The sequence below is a fragment of the Hemitrygon akajei genome, chromosome 18, assembly GCF_048418815.1.
Source record: "Hemitrygon akajei chromosome 18, sHemAka1.3, whole genome shotgun sequence".
In the NCBI taxonomy this organism is placed as follows: domain Eukaryota; kingdom Metazoa; phylum Chordata; class Chondrichthyes; order Myliobatiformes; family Dasyatidae; genus Hemitrygon; species Hemitrygon akajei.
The window spans coordinates 38,748,132-38,761,874 of NC_133141.1; the positions used below are offsets into that span (position 1 = coordinate 38,748,132).

At 42.0% G+C, this 13,743-nt stretch overlaps 1 long non-coding RNA gene across 2 annotated transcripts in view; it reads right to left on the minus strand.

Annotated features, from left to right (window-relative positions):
• The window catches only part of LOC140741334 (uncharacterized), a 151,686-nt gene extending 147,693 nt beyond the window's left edge, over nucleotides 1–3,993 (minus strand). For both annotated transcript variants that reach the window (XR_012102050.1, XR_012102049.1), the window contains exon 1: nucleotides 3,739–3,993. This is a non-coding gene — a long non-coding RNA (uncharacterized lncRNA). The remainder of the gene's footprint in view (nucleotides 1–3,738) is intronic.
• Between the last annotated feature and the right edge of the window lie 9,750 nt (nucleotides 3,994–13,743).

Here is a 13,743-nt window from a genome sequence, read left to right on the forward strand (position 1 = left end):
ATTTCATTTAAATACATAATTTGTTACTCAGTTAAACAGTAGCTTGTTTTATTTCTGCCTTTTTATTATTTCCAGGAAACTTCAGCTAATCAGGGCAGCCACTTAATAGGACCAAAATATACTGGTCCCGATGTGTCCCAATTAAAGTGAATCCACTGTACTTCCATCACTCTGCCTTAGAAAAAGTGGATATGAAACTTCTTATCCTGTGTCTCAAGGCTCATAGACAATTCGCACAAAGTTTCCACAAAACGCACTTAATTAAATTATTACACAATCTACTTGAATGGTGTTAGTTTGCCAAAAAAAACTTTAGCTAGGAACACTGAGGACCTTCTAATACTATTTGTGTTTCATGAACCCTGTGACATCCATCCAACAGGGGCATAGATTAATGCTGTCTCCAAAAGACAAAACCATTAAAAATGTAACATTCCCTCAATGCTGCATTGAAAACATTAGCTCAGACTACAACACTGCAGATGCGACCTGCCACAGATTAGACTTTGATCAAAATGTAAATTTGATCTTTTGTTTCAGCACACCAAGAGTTGCACCTTCAAAAACATTTTTGGGAAACATTCCAAAACAGATGTAGGAAACCTGAAATGAAGCAGAAACTTGGAAATGTTCAGTCTCTGTAGAGAAACACCTTTCATCAGAACTGGAAAAAGTTAGGGGATGAAGATACAGAGAAAGCAGGTGGGGGGGGGGGGGGTGAGAATTTAAGAGCTCAGTGATGGGATCAAAGGCACCAAGATGTAAATGCCAGAACAGGTGAAAGAATTTGGTAAAGGGACGAATATATCAATAGTTGCTTCAAAAATCAAACTGCAATAACCTTATTTTGAGCATGTCTTTGATGAAAATTTGGAAGCAATTACAAAGATGAAACTCAATCTTAGATATTATTGTTCTAAGACAATAAAAGGAAGGTACTCCTCAACACATTAATTCTCAGAAACTGTTTTGTGTTCATGTTTTTACTTAAATAAGCCTAAATACAAGTTAGGTAGATAAATGCAAAAATAAAATGAATGTCCACTAATCAGAATTTTAACTAAATTAACAGAATCCTTGTCCACTGGATACAACATAGATTTCACATAAATAGTTCATTTTCTCCAACCATAACAATGCCTATAACTGATAAGATATATATGTTCAGCTGACGCTTAAATCACTACTACGTTGCTTTCTAAAAGTTGATTGAGAAAATAATTCTATTACTGAGAAATTTTATCACCAATGCAATTCGTGCAGAGAAGAACAGACTACCTCAGACTCATTATGAGGAACTAAATTCCATAGAACTCAGATGGTGTTAGAAGATGTGACAGTAATGATTTTAATAATTTTAAGAGCATCATAATCAATGATAAACTAACATGGTTAATCTTGGTTCAGAACTGTTAGCACCAGGAATCTTTTATCAAGAACAGACTTTTGTAAGAGTTCTGCCATTTATTATTTCACTCAAGGAACATTCAACATGCCAATCCAAAGAGCCATCACTGACGGGCCATTCAACCCTGGAGGATATCATACCAAATCTCGTTTAGTGTATATTCAAAATTCATATATTTGCACTTCCAGCAATGGTCGTCGTTATTAATGGTCCAGCTCTCCTCCACCATCCCCTCAACCAAATAACTCAGCATAAATCATCTTGGGGTCAGGCAGCATCTATGGAGGAATAAGGACTAAGACCCACCAACTTCCTCTAGCACCTGTTGTGTTGTTCTAGAATCAGATTAATTTATATATCACATGTACATTAAAACATACAGAGAAATGCGTTGTTTATGTTAACAACCAATATAACCCAAGGATGTACTGAGGACAGTCAGCAAGTGTTGCCACACATTCCAGATGTTCAGCAGATCAACATAAATAACAACAAAATTACAGCAAAACAAGCACCGTTCCTCCCTCCCACCTTCTCACACAGAGTCCTCCAACCCCAGGACAGGCAACCTCCAGACCTCCAGCAGACTCGTGAATGCTGGGCCTCTGACTTCCTCAGTGGGCACCCAGAAACAGGACTTTGGCCGTTGGGCCTCAACTTCCAGACGTCGAATCGACTTTCAGTATCGACTCCAGGATTTGTAGATGATAGGATCCTGAACTCCAGACTCGCTGACTTACGTACCTCGGGAATCACCAGCTCTCGTGCCTCCTGCCAGCACAGACCTGACTCCGGGATCCACAAACCTGGAGGAACTCACTACCAGCCCTCGTCCTCATTGGTCTTTGTCCACAGCACTTGCTAGCCAAACATTACTCCACAGATTTCCTTCGTCGCACATTTACTGATTCCAGAATCTGCATTCTTCGTGACTCCACACTATCATCTTAGTTTCCAAGGACAGGATTAAAACCTTCAATATTTGACCTGAATTTTCCATGATCCATGTTTTGTGTTCACTCTATTAAAAAAACCAAGTTCTTAGTCCTGACTTTTAGCTAATAACATTAATGATGTGAGAACAGGAGAAACTCATCAGGTCAGGCAGCATCTATTAGGGCAAATGTATTGTTGACATTTTGGGTCAAGATCCTTCATTTGGCAATTTCTCTCCATAGATGCTGCCTGACTCACTGAGTTACTCCAGATTCCAGCATCTGAAGTCTCTTGTTTCTACAAATGAACCACTTCCATAGAACACTGGAGAGTGGCTGCCATCCATGAATGAGACTCCAGCCACTGAGAGACAGGCCTGCCTTCACAACCTCAAGGCATCCTAATGCCCACCTATTGTTGCAAAGCTGACAATTTGTCCACAATATACTCACACAAACAACAATACCTTTAACCAACCCAAGCAATTGTTTAATGTACTGTATAACATTATCCAGCGTCTGCAAAATCTCGTGTCTATGCTTAAAGTATAACAGCAACCAGAACAATAGATATAACACAGCCCTTCTTCAAAACGGTTACTTAGCTCTGTGCCTAATCCATCATTCAGTGGCTCAACTCCATATAGCCGAGACCTTCTCAAGTTCCATACCATCTTGCAACATTAACAGAATGTATTTTGCATCCATGTGAAAAGTATGAGGAAAAATATCCAAGTGAAAATAAGCCCTCTATGGCATAGAGTTTCCGTTTAACATCTAAACTGATAGGCAGCCTCCATCCTTTCTATCCAGTCTGGATTTTTGTACTCAAGTCCATAGTAAGAACTACTACCCTAGGAACTATGTCCTTGTCCAACATTAGATTCTGTATCACTAGAAAAACAGGATTCTCGACTCTCAAAATAAACGAAGTTTCAAAGACTATCCACGCTAATGATGTTCATCTCAAAACATCATGAAGACTAATAAATTAACTAATGGGTAAACAGTCTTTTGCAACAAACAGTGACAAATACACGGAGTGTGAACTGAACAGCATCATGGAGTGGTCCAGAGCTGAGTGACGATCAGATTGACTTTCACAGGGGTGGGTATCATGGCTTCAGCCCAACTGGGAGTAGTTTTGCTGGGACGATCCGGTAAAACTTTGCCTGGTTACCTTTAAATCCCTCCCCATGGAGCTCATAGGCCCCGCCTGAGGCTCCCTGCAGCCCCGCCTCTCGATTTGCCTCTTCCCTGCCACTCCGTGGGTCTCGCCTGGCCTGGCGCAGCGTTTGAAGCCGGGCCGGAACCAGGCTATGTGAGCATACTCGGGTTGCAGGGAGAAGAATCAGACCGTGCAGCTCCACGCGGGCCCGGGGTGCTGGTACTTACCACCTTCAAGCGGCCAACGGTGGCTCCAACGCAGCCGAATCCTCGCACACAGTTCGGCGCTTCTGAGGGGGACTTGACTGCCTCTAGGCGGGAGCACCGCCAGGTCCTGATACCCGCCGTATTACCACCAGCTGTTGATGGAGGTGGTGGGGGTTGATCCCTAGCGCCTGCCCGGGTCACCACCGTCAACTGCTTGGTCCTGTCGCTCGCGAGGTCATTGACCGGCTATTCAGTGCTGGCGCCCGCGAGATTACCATAGGCTGCTGGGTCTTGGCGCCCGTGAGATTACCGCGGGCTGCTGGGTCTTAGCGCCGACCGTGTTACAATCACCGCTCGGTTCGGGCACCTGCGATGTTATCAGCGGCTGCTAGGTCCTAATGCCCACCTAGATTTCCAACGGCTGCTAGGACGTAGTACCCACGAGGTTGTGCAGGACAAGTTTTTTTCCAGAGAATGGTAGGTGCCCGGAATGGGCTGCTGGGGAAGGTAACGGAAGCAGAAACGCTAGTATAAGAGACATTGGGAACAGGCATATGAACATGAAGGGAATGGAGGACGACAGAATTAGTTTAAGTTCTTCATTGTCATCACGGACTGAAGGGCCTGTCCATGTGCCGTGCTATGTGCTCACCCCTTTTTTTTTATTTTTAAAGGGACCCACATTTTCGGGTGCAGAGGCTTGCCATCAACACTTGATTTTAGAAACATAGAAAGCCTACAGCACAATACAGGTCCTTTGGCCCACAAAGCTGTGCCAAACATGTCCCTACCTTAGAAATTACCTAGGGTTACCCATAGCCCTGTATTTTTCTAAGCTCCATTTACCTATCCAGGAGTCTCTTAAATGACCCTATCGTATCTGTCGCCGGCAGTCCATTCCACGCACTCACCACTCTGCATAAAAAACTTGCTCCTGACATCTCCTCTGTACCTACTTCCAAGCACCTTAAAACTGTGCCCGCTCGTGTTAGCCATTTCAGCCCTGGGAAATAGCCTCTGACTATCCACATGATCAATGCCTCTCATCATCTTATACACCTCTATCAGGTCACCTCTCATCCTCCATCGCTCCAAGGAGAAAAGGCCGAGTTTACTTAACTTATTCTCATAAGGCATGCTCCCCAGTCCAGGCAACATTCTTTTAAATCTCCTCTGCACCCTTTGCATCCTTTCTATGGTTTCCACATCCTTCCTGTAGTGAGAAGACCAGAACTGAGCACAGTACTCCAAGTGGGGTCTGACCAGGATCCTATATAGCTGCAACATTACCTCTCGGCTCTTAAACTCAATCCCACTATTGATGAAGGCCAAAGTACTGTATGCCTTCTTAACCACAGAGTCAACCTGCGCAGCAGCTTTGAGTGTCCTATGGACTCAGACCCCAAGATCCCTCTTATCCTCCACACTGCCAAGAGTCTTACCATTAATACTATATTCTGCCATCCTATTTGACCTACCAAAATGAACCACCTCACATTTATCTGGGTTGAACTCCATCTGCCCCTTCTCAGCCCAGTTTTGCATCCTATCAATGTCCTGCTGTAACCTCTGACAGCCCTCCACACTATCAACAACACCTCCAACCTTTGTGTCTTCAGCAAATTTACTAACCCATCCCTTCACTTCTTCATCCAGGTCATTTACAAAAATCATGAAGAGTAAGTGTCCCAGAACAGATCCCTGAGGCACACCACTGGTCAACCTCCATGCAAAATATGACCCGTCTACAACCACTGTTTGCCTTCTGTGAGCAAGCCAATTCTGGATCCACAAAGCAAGGTCCCCTTGGAACCCATGCCTCCTTACTTTCTCAATAAGCCTTGCATGGGGTACCTTATCAAATGCCTAATCTCATTTTCACTGCAACATTTCTTTCACCTTGCTCCTTTTGCTCATCTTTTGATTTATCTCTCCATCAGTTGATTATAGGATGCTTGTTTCTAATTATCTGGATGTGGTAAGTCCAAATGTTCGCCTTTACCAAATGTCATTATTTTGTGCCCTTTAGGTTGAAATCAACAATTCTGGTTTAACCCCACCAACATAATACAATCTGAATAAACATCTTATTGTCCTACAACACAAAAGGAAGCCACTTAGCCCAGCTCTCAATCAATGCATTAAGTCCCATTTTTTATTTTCCTCGAGAACCTACCCAAATTCCTCCTGAGATCATTGATTATTTCTACTGTCACCACTCTTATAGAGTTCCAGGTCATTACTGCCTCACAGTATACAGAAATTTCCTCATCACAACCCACTTGTCCAGTGTCTCCAAAATTTTAAACTTGACTCCTTGTGTCATTGCATCAGTGCAATAGGATTTGCTTTATGTGTCATAACCAAAGCAACTTTCCTTTGGTCCAAGGAGAACAAGCTTGATTTTTCCAGCCTCAATTTGTAGCTAAAATCTATCAACTCCAAAAACATTCTGAGAAATCTCATTTACAACTTCTCACAGATCTTCACATCCAATATTATATTGGACTGGAAATTGGTGCAAACTATAGTTGTGACCTAACCAGTGATAAATGGAGTTCGGTATTACTTTCCTGCTTCAGAATTTTATACTTCTATGAAGGCCTTGGTCTCACATGTTTTAACTTACTATTCTCTCACTCTGTCTTACTATCTTCGAAGATCTATTGACATGGTATTCTGCTCCTGTATGCTCTTAAGAACTGTGCCAATAAGCTTATGTTGATTCACCACACCCTAGTTGCCAGAAAAATCACACCACATTCCTCTGTAAAAAAAATTTCAGTCTGCTATTTCTCTGCCCATTCCACTTAACCTATTGATATCATGTTGCAGCCTATTGCCATCAAGTTCACCCTCAACCTTAATATCATAAAAACATTTTGAAATTTTATCTGCATTCCACTTTCCAGGACACTTATATGTACTAAAGGGTCCTATCACTTGGGACACACCACTCTTTGCGATCCTCCAGATAGTAAAATAATCTGGAGTGTTTGATGGCTCTGGTCCTGTACTCACTGGAGTTCAGAAGAACAAGGGGGGATCTCATTGGAACCTACTGAATATTGTAAGACCTAGATAGAGTGGATGTGGAGAGGATGTTTCCAATGGCGGGTGAGTCTAGCACCAGAGGGCACCTCTTTAGACCAGAGATGAGGAAGAATTTCTTTAGCCAGACGGTGGTGAATCTGTGGAATTTGTTGCCACAGACAGCAGTGGAGGCCAAGTCATTGGGTATATTTAAAGTGGAGGTTATTAGGTTCTTAATTAGTAAGGGTGTCAAAGGTTATGTGGAGAAGGCAGGGTTGAGAGGGAAAATAAATCAGCCATGGAATGGTGGAGCAGACTCAATGGGCCGAATGGCCTAATTCTGCTACTATGTCTTATGGTCTAATCTTTTACTTTGTTTATCTGTTTTTTGTCCTTAAGTCATTTATTTTTCAAGCTGGGTCTCATCTTAATTTTGTTAAACAGCCTTTCATGTGGTACTTTGTTAAATACAACTGTTTATCCATTTTTACAACATCTACTACATTCCTTGACCAAATTGCTACAAAAATTCAATCATTAGTCAAATCTAATCTGCTTTTACAAATCTATACCAGTTCACTTTTATTAGCTCAATCAACTCTTAAGTTCCTGTCAGATTTTCCCTCATTAGTATTTCTGAAACTTCATCCACCAATGGTAATAATCAGACCATCCTGTCGGTATGAGAAATGTCCAATTGCCATTTTTTTGAAAACAGTTGCCACATTTAAGGAGAGAGAGGAAAGCATGAAATGGGACCTGAGGGACAACTTCTTCCCACTGAGGATCATGCAAGTATGGAACAAATTGCCAGGGGATGTGGTTGAGGCAGGTACATGAATAGGAAAAGTTTAGAGAGAAATGGGACGAATGGAACCAACTTTGATGGTTATCATGGTCAGTATGGAAAATTGGGCCGAACATCTTGTTTCTGTGCTGTATTACTCAATGGGTCTTTGTCACTTTCCAAACCCCTAGCACCTCTGCCATGTCTAGAGAAGACTGAATATTATTGCGAACTCTCTGCTTCCCTTAGCAACCTCAAATGCAAGCCATTCAAACCTAATGAAGTATCATCTCTACAGTTAACCAGCCTTTCCAGCACATCCTGTATATCAATTTCACTCCATTTATTACCACTGCCTTTATTTTGATTAATATTTAGGGCAGCAATGAAGGTCCTCCATTTCTGCCATTGGTCAGCACTTCCTTCATCATGTCAGTGGCTTCCTCTAGTAGTTTTCACTACTGTCAGTCATGCAAGTTCCAGGTGGAGACTCAGGAATACCGTCACACTCAGATGTAGAAGGATTCTTCATTGCTGTTTCCATTACAATTTTGTTTTACCAGTCAGGATTGTTAGCCCTGAGCTGAACCCCTGATCCAGGAGATCTGGTGGACCAATCTTAGTCTGGCCTCTATCTGTTTGGCATGGGTGACCCTACCAAGAGACAAAGCATAAAACCCTGACTCCAGCCAACATAGCTCTCCGAGTCATTGAGGTACGTAAGCCTCCAAACCATGACAAGACTATGGGCCTCTTTGAAGGATCACTTTTATCTCTTGGTGGTCCCATGCCACATCTTACTACCTTCTTATGGGTGTAGGAGGAACAGGGTAGATTAGGAGAGAGAAAAGGGACAAAGGGGATCCAATTTCAAGTTAACTGCTCCTCCCATCCCTTTTCTACTCTAACACCCACCTGCCCCCCCAAACACCCTATTTCTTTCCCTTTGTCCACACACTCCTTCCACTAGGATCTTCTTTTTCCTGCGAGGTTATGTAGCATCCACACGAGGACTATGAAGGACCCCCCACCCTGCTCATGGACTGTTTGTCCCACTCCCATCAGGGAAGAGGTTATGTTGCATCCACTCCTGAACCACCAGACTCAAAAACAGTTACTTTCCCCAAGCAGTAAGGGTGATCAACGCCTCCACCCACTAATCTCATTCTCCTTACACTTGTGTACAGGAAATGACATTTAAAAATCTTGAACATTTATATCTTTGAATCTCGAAAAGAGAGCAAAAATAGAGAGGGGGTGTTCATGGGTTGGTACATAGTCTGTTCAGAAGTCTGATGACAGAGGGGAAGAAGCTGTTTTAAAATGTTGATGTATGTATCTTCAGGTTCCTGTATCTCCTCTCTGATGGTAGTAATAAACAGCATCCTAGGTGATAGGGGTCCTTAATGATGAATGCTGCCTTTTTGAGGCATCATCTTTGTCCTCAATGCTGGGGAGGCTAGTGCCCATGATGGAGCTGGCTGAGTTTTCAAATGAATACTAGAAGCAATAGTTCTTTTACATATTACATCTGACAGCCACTCATAGAATCATTGAATTACACCTTGGAATGACACAAGGCCAGCAAGCAGTTTATAGAAAGAAGGGAATTCAATGTTAAATTTTCTGTTTCATTTTAATTAATGGGCCTGAGGAAGCACTTTGACTATATTAGATATCGGAAATCAATGTACACTTAGTGGCCACTTTATTAGGTACAGAAGTGGAAGCCGGTGTGGTCTTGTATGCTATTTTACTCTATGAGTCTTTGTCACTTTCCAAACCCCTGGCACCTCTGCCATGTAGCCCACCCACTTCAAGGTTCAATGTGTTGTGTATTCAGAGATGCTCTTCTACACAGCACTGTTGTAACACATGGTTATTTGAGTTACTGTCACTTTTCTGTCAGCTTGAACCAGTCTAGCCATTCTCCTCTGACCTCTTTATTTAAGACAGTATTTTTGACCACAGAAATGCCACTCACTGGATTTTTTTTTTTTTTTTTTTTTTTACACCATTCTCCATAAACTCTAGAGGCTGTTTTGCATGAAAATCCCAGGAGATTGACAGTTTCTGAGATACTCAAACCACCCCATCTGGCACCAACATTCATTCCATGGTTAAAGTCACTCAGATCACATTTCTTCCCCATTCTAATGAACAGACACAAAATGCTGGAGGAACTCAGCTGGCCAGACGGGATCTATGGAAAAGAGTGAACAGTTGACGGGTTGAAACCCTTCATCAGGACTTCTTCCCCATTCTGATGTTTGGTCTGAACAACAAATGAACTGCTTGACTATGTCTGTGAATTTTATGCATTGAGTTGCTGCACATGATTGGATGATTAGATATTTGCATTAATGAGCAGGTGTGCCTAATAAAGTAGCCACTGAGTGTAATTGTCTCTATGATAATTATGGTGGAACAGCTATAATGGAGTAAAACTCAAAGGTAGGATCTAATTATTGTTTCCTGTGCATTATCTTTTGTTCAAGGTTGAACAAAAACCTTGTCTAATGTACTTGAACTTGTTGGAAAAATGTTATAATGCTAATTCAGGTTCATGCAATCTCCCACATTCCAAAGACATACAGGTCAGAGTCAGTAAGTTGTGAACATGCGATGTTGGTGCCAAGACACATGTTGACACCATGTGGATGGTCCCTAGCACATCCTCAGACTGTGTTGATTGTTGATGCAAAATGACACATTTCACTGTGTGTTTCATTGTTGCAATACAGTATACATGTGACAAATAAACCTAATCTCACTTTATACTTATTTGATTCAATAAGTGCAATAGAAACCATCAAGCATTCTGGATTGAAAGGACCACTCCCCAGACCACCACCCTCTCAACTCTATCATTTCATCTAGAAACAGAGACCAACAACAAAAAAAAATTGCAAATTGAATTGACTTTATTCCTTCACATACATGAGTAAAAATCTTTACACTATGTCTCTGTCTAAATGTGCAATGTGCAATCATAGTAATTTATAATAAATAGAACAGTCAATGTAACATAGAAATACACTCAAATCAGCGTAAGTTAATCCTTACTAAGAACTTTCTACAGTGTACATCCACAGGCACAATTTCACAATGGCAGTGATACAGCCAGTCAGGATGCTCTCAATGGCACAATTAGGATTTGGGGGCCCATACCGAACTTCCTCAACCGTCTGAGGTGAAAGAAGCACTGTTGTGCCTTTTTCACCACACAGCTGGTGTGTACAGACCACATGAGGTCATGTGTATGCCAAGGAATTTAAAGTTGTTTACCCTCTCAACCCCAGATCCATTGATGTCTATAGGGGTTAGCCCATCTCCATTCCTCCTGTAATCCACAACCAGCTCCTTTGTTTTCACAACATTGAGGTAGAGGTTGTTTTCTGACACCACTGTGTCAGAGAGGTGACTTCTTCCCTGTAGGCCACCTCGTTATTGTTTGAGATTAGACTGATTAATGTAGTGTTTTTGGCAAATTTAATTAGCAAATTAGAGCTGTGGGTGGCGACACAGCCTTGGGTATATAGGGAGTAAAGGAGGGGACTTAGTACACAGTCCCTGAGGGGCTCCTGTTTTGAGGATCAGAGGGGTAGAGGTGAGGGAGCCCACTCTTACCACTTGCCGGAAATCTGACAGGAAGTCCAGGACACGGTTGTACAAGGCAGGGTCAAGGCCAAGGTCTCTGAGCTTCTTGTCAAGCCTGGATGGAACTATGGTGTTGAATGCTGAACTGTAGTCCAAGAACAGCATTCTCACATAAGCATCCTTCTTCTCCAGATGTGTAAGGACGATATGTAGAGTAGTGGCTATTGTGTCGTCTGTTGATCAGTTGTGTCAGTAGGCGAATTGTAGGGGGTCCAGTTTGGATGGTAGCAAGCTGCAGATGTAGTTCTTGACCAGCCTCTCAAACCATTTGCTTATTATTGAGGTGAATGTAACAGGACGCCAGTCGTTCAGACATGTTACCTTGGTCTTTTTTGGTACAGGGACAATGTGGATAATTTGAAGCAGGAAGGCACTCTACACTGGGAGAGGGAGAGATTTAAAATGTCAGTAAACACACCTGTCAGTTGTGCTGTGCACATCCTGAGTACTCGCCCTGGGATGCCATCCGGTCCCGCAGCTTTGCGACTGTCCACTCGTTGGAGACACCTGCGTACCTCAGCCTCAGAGATGAACAGGTGACCAGAGATGTCAGAAACAAGACAGATAATGCTGCAGATATTTCCCATGTCAGTCAGCACCCCTGATAAATTGACATTTGAGGTGTAACCTTTGATTTGAACAGATTGATTCAATATCATCTGCCGCCTGATGTGATTTTCATCATCTCACTTCTTTGTTCCAGAATTAACCCTGGCTGAGATTTTCTTAGAAGCTGTAATGTTCCTTTCAGGATGCAAGTTATCACAACAGATGTAACATTGTCTCAAGTTACAGTTATGCACACCAAACAGAAGTGACTATTATTGGCTACGGGAACAAAGAAAGGTTCCGTTCTATAATAAAGAACCAAAAAAAGATGAAAACATTCAACCAATAGCTAGTGGCTTTTATAAGCTTTCTGTTCCTTCTCTCCAGATAATATTGGAATAATGTCAAGTTTTAGTATTTAGCATAAGTCATATTAACTTAACTTACCAAACAGGAAACTAATGATTGAATACTCTTCATTGACTTAAATAGAATCTATCATTGAACACATTGCAAGTGACTGATCTCCTCAGTTTCCTGACAGGCACTCAGACTTGAAAGAGCTGCCACTGAGTCACTACAGCTAATTAACGATGGCATCAGGCATTATTAGAGTACACTTCAAACCTAGTTACAATATCTTGTTAAGTGTCAGCAATCACCTGAATGGGGACTATTCAGGCCATTAATTGGTGCTAGCTCATTGACAAAACATTCCAACTAGATTCATTCCTTTTTCCGTCCCACTTTCTAGCAAATTGCTCATTTTAAAATAATTACCATATACCTTTGTGAAAATTACTCCTGTGTATGAAGACCAATGAGGACAAGGGTTGGTGGGTTGGTGGTATCCCAGATCAGCAGGTCCTGGGATCAGAGGTCCATGCAGGCAGAAGGCACAAGGATGATGACCCCCCCCCCCCCCCAGGTACACAAATTGTTGAATCTGGAATTTGGGTTCCTGTCATCGGCAAGTCCTAGGGTCAATACTGAAGACTGAAGCCCAAAGGTCGATTGGAAGTCCAGAAATTGAGGTCTGATGGCCAAAGTACTGGGTCTATGATTCTGCGAGTCCACTGGAGGCCCAGTGGTGGCCTGTCCTGTGGTTGGAGAACACTCTCCATGTGCAAGTGGATGGGTGGGTAGGTGGGAGGAATGAAAGGGGCTCGTTGCTTGTGCTGTCCTGCTGAATATTCTCAGTCCTATATACAGTGGGTCATCCCTTCCTTTTACTAGGTCACCCTTAACTTTAGATTCTCCCACAACAGGAAACATCTCTCCACATCAGTCTATCAAGAACACTCAAGGTCTTATATCTTTCAATCAAATCTCACTCTTCTAAATTCCCACACAACCAACTTTTCTTTCTAAGAAAATCCAACCCTTCTAGTGATTAGTCCAGTAAACTTTCTCAAGCTGCTTCAAATGAACCAGCATCCTCCTTTAGTAAGGAGAACAATACTGTTCACCATGCTCCAGATGTGGTCTCATCAATTCCCTATAGAATTGAAGCTCCCTCCTTTGCATTCAATCCCCTTAACAATAAATCTGAAATCTTAACTTTTTCTCTCATTATGCTGCCTGACAATATGATTTTAAAACATTTTCTGTCTTTTAGTTCCGATTTCCTGCATACACAGAATTTTACATTAGCAAGCTATTAATGTTATTCTGTATCGCCACCATTGGGAGAAAATAGCTTTCAGAATAAAGTAAAAACACAACATCCTTCGATATTCCAGGAAACAGAAACATCATTTTATGTAAACTTACTAATCTTTAAGTTATATACTGCCTGCTCTTGTAGTATTTGAAGAAAGAAATGGAACTTTATATAAATGACAAACATAAAAACAAAGGGTTCTGTTGTATTCCTTGTGTGGCAGTGTTTGATCTGATTCACTTTTGACACTATTGTTTTGGCAAATAAGTTGGAGATAGGGTGGGGTATATGTTTGGCTCAAAGCAATGGGTTGATTGTGTAGTTATCAAAGTCA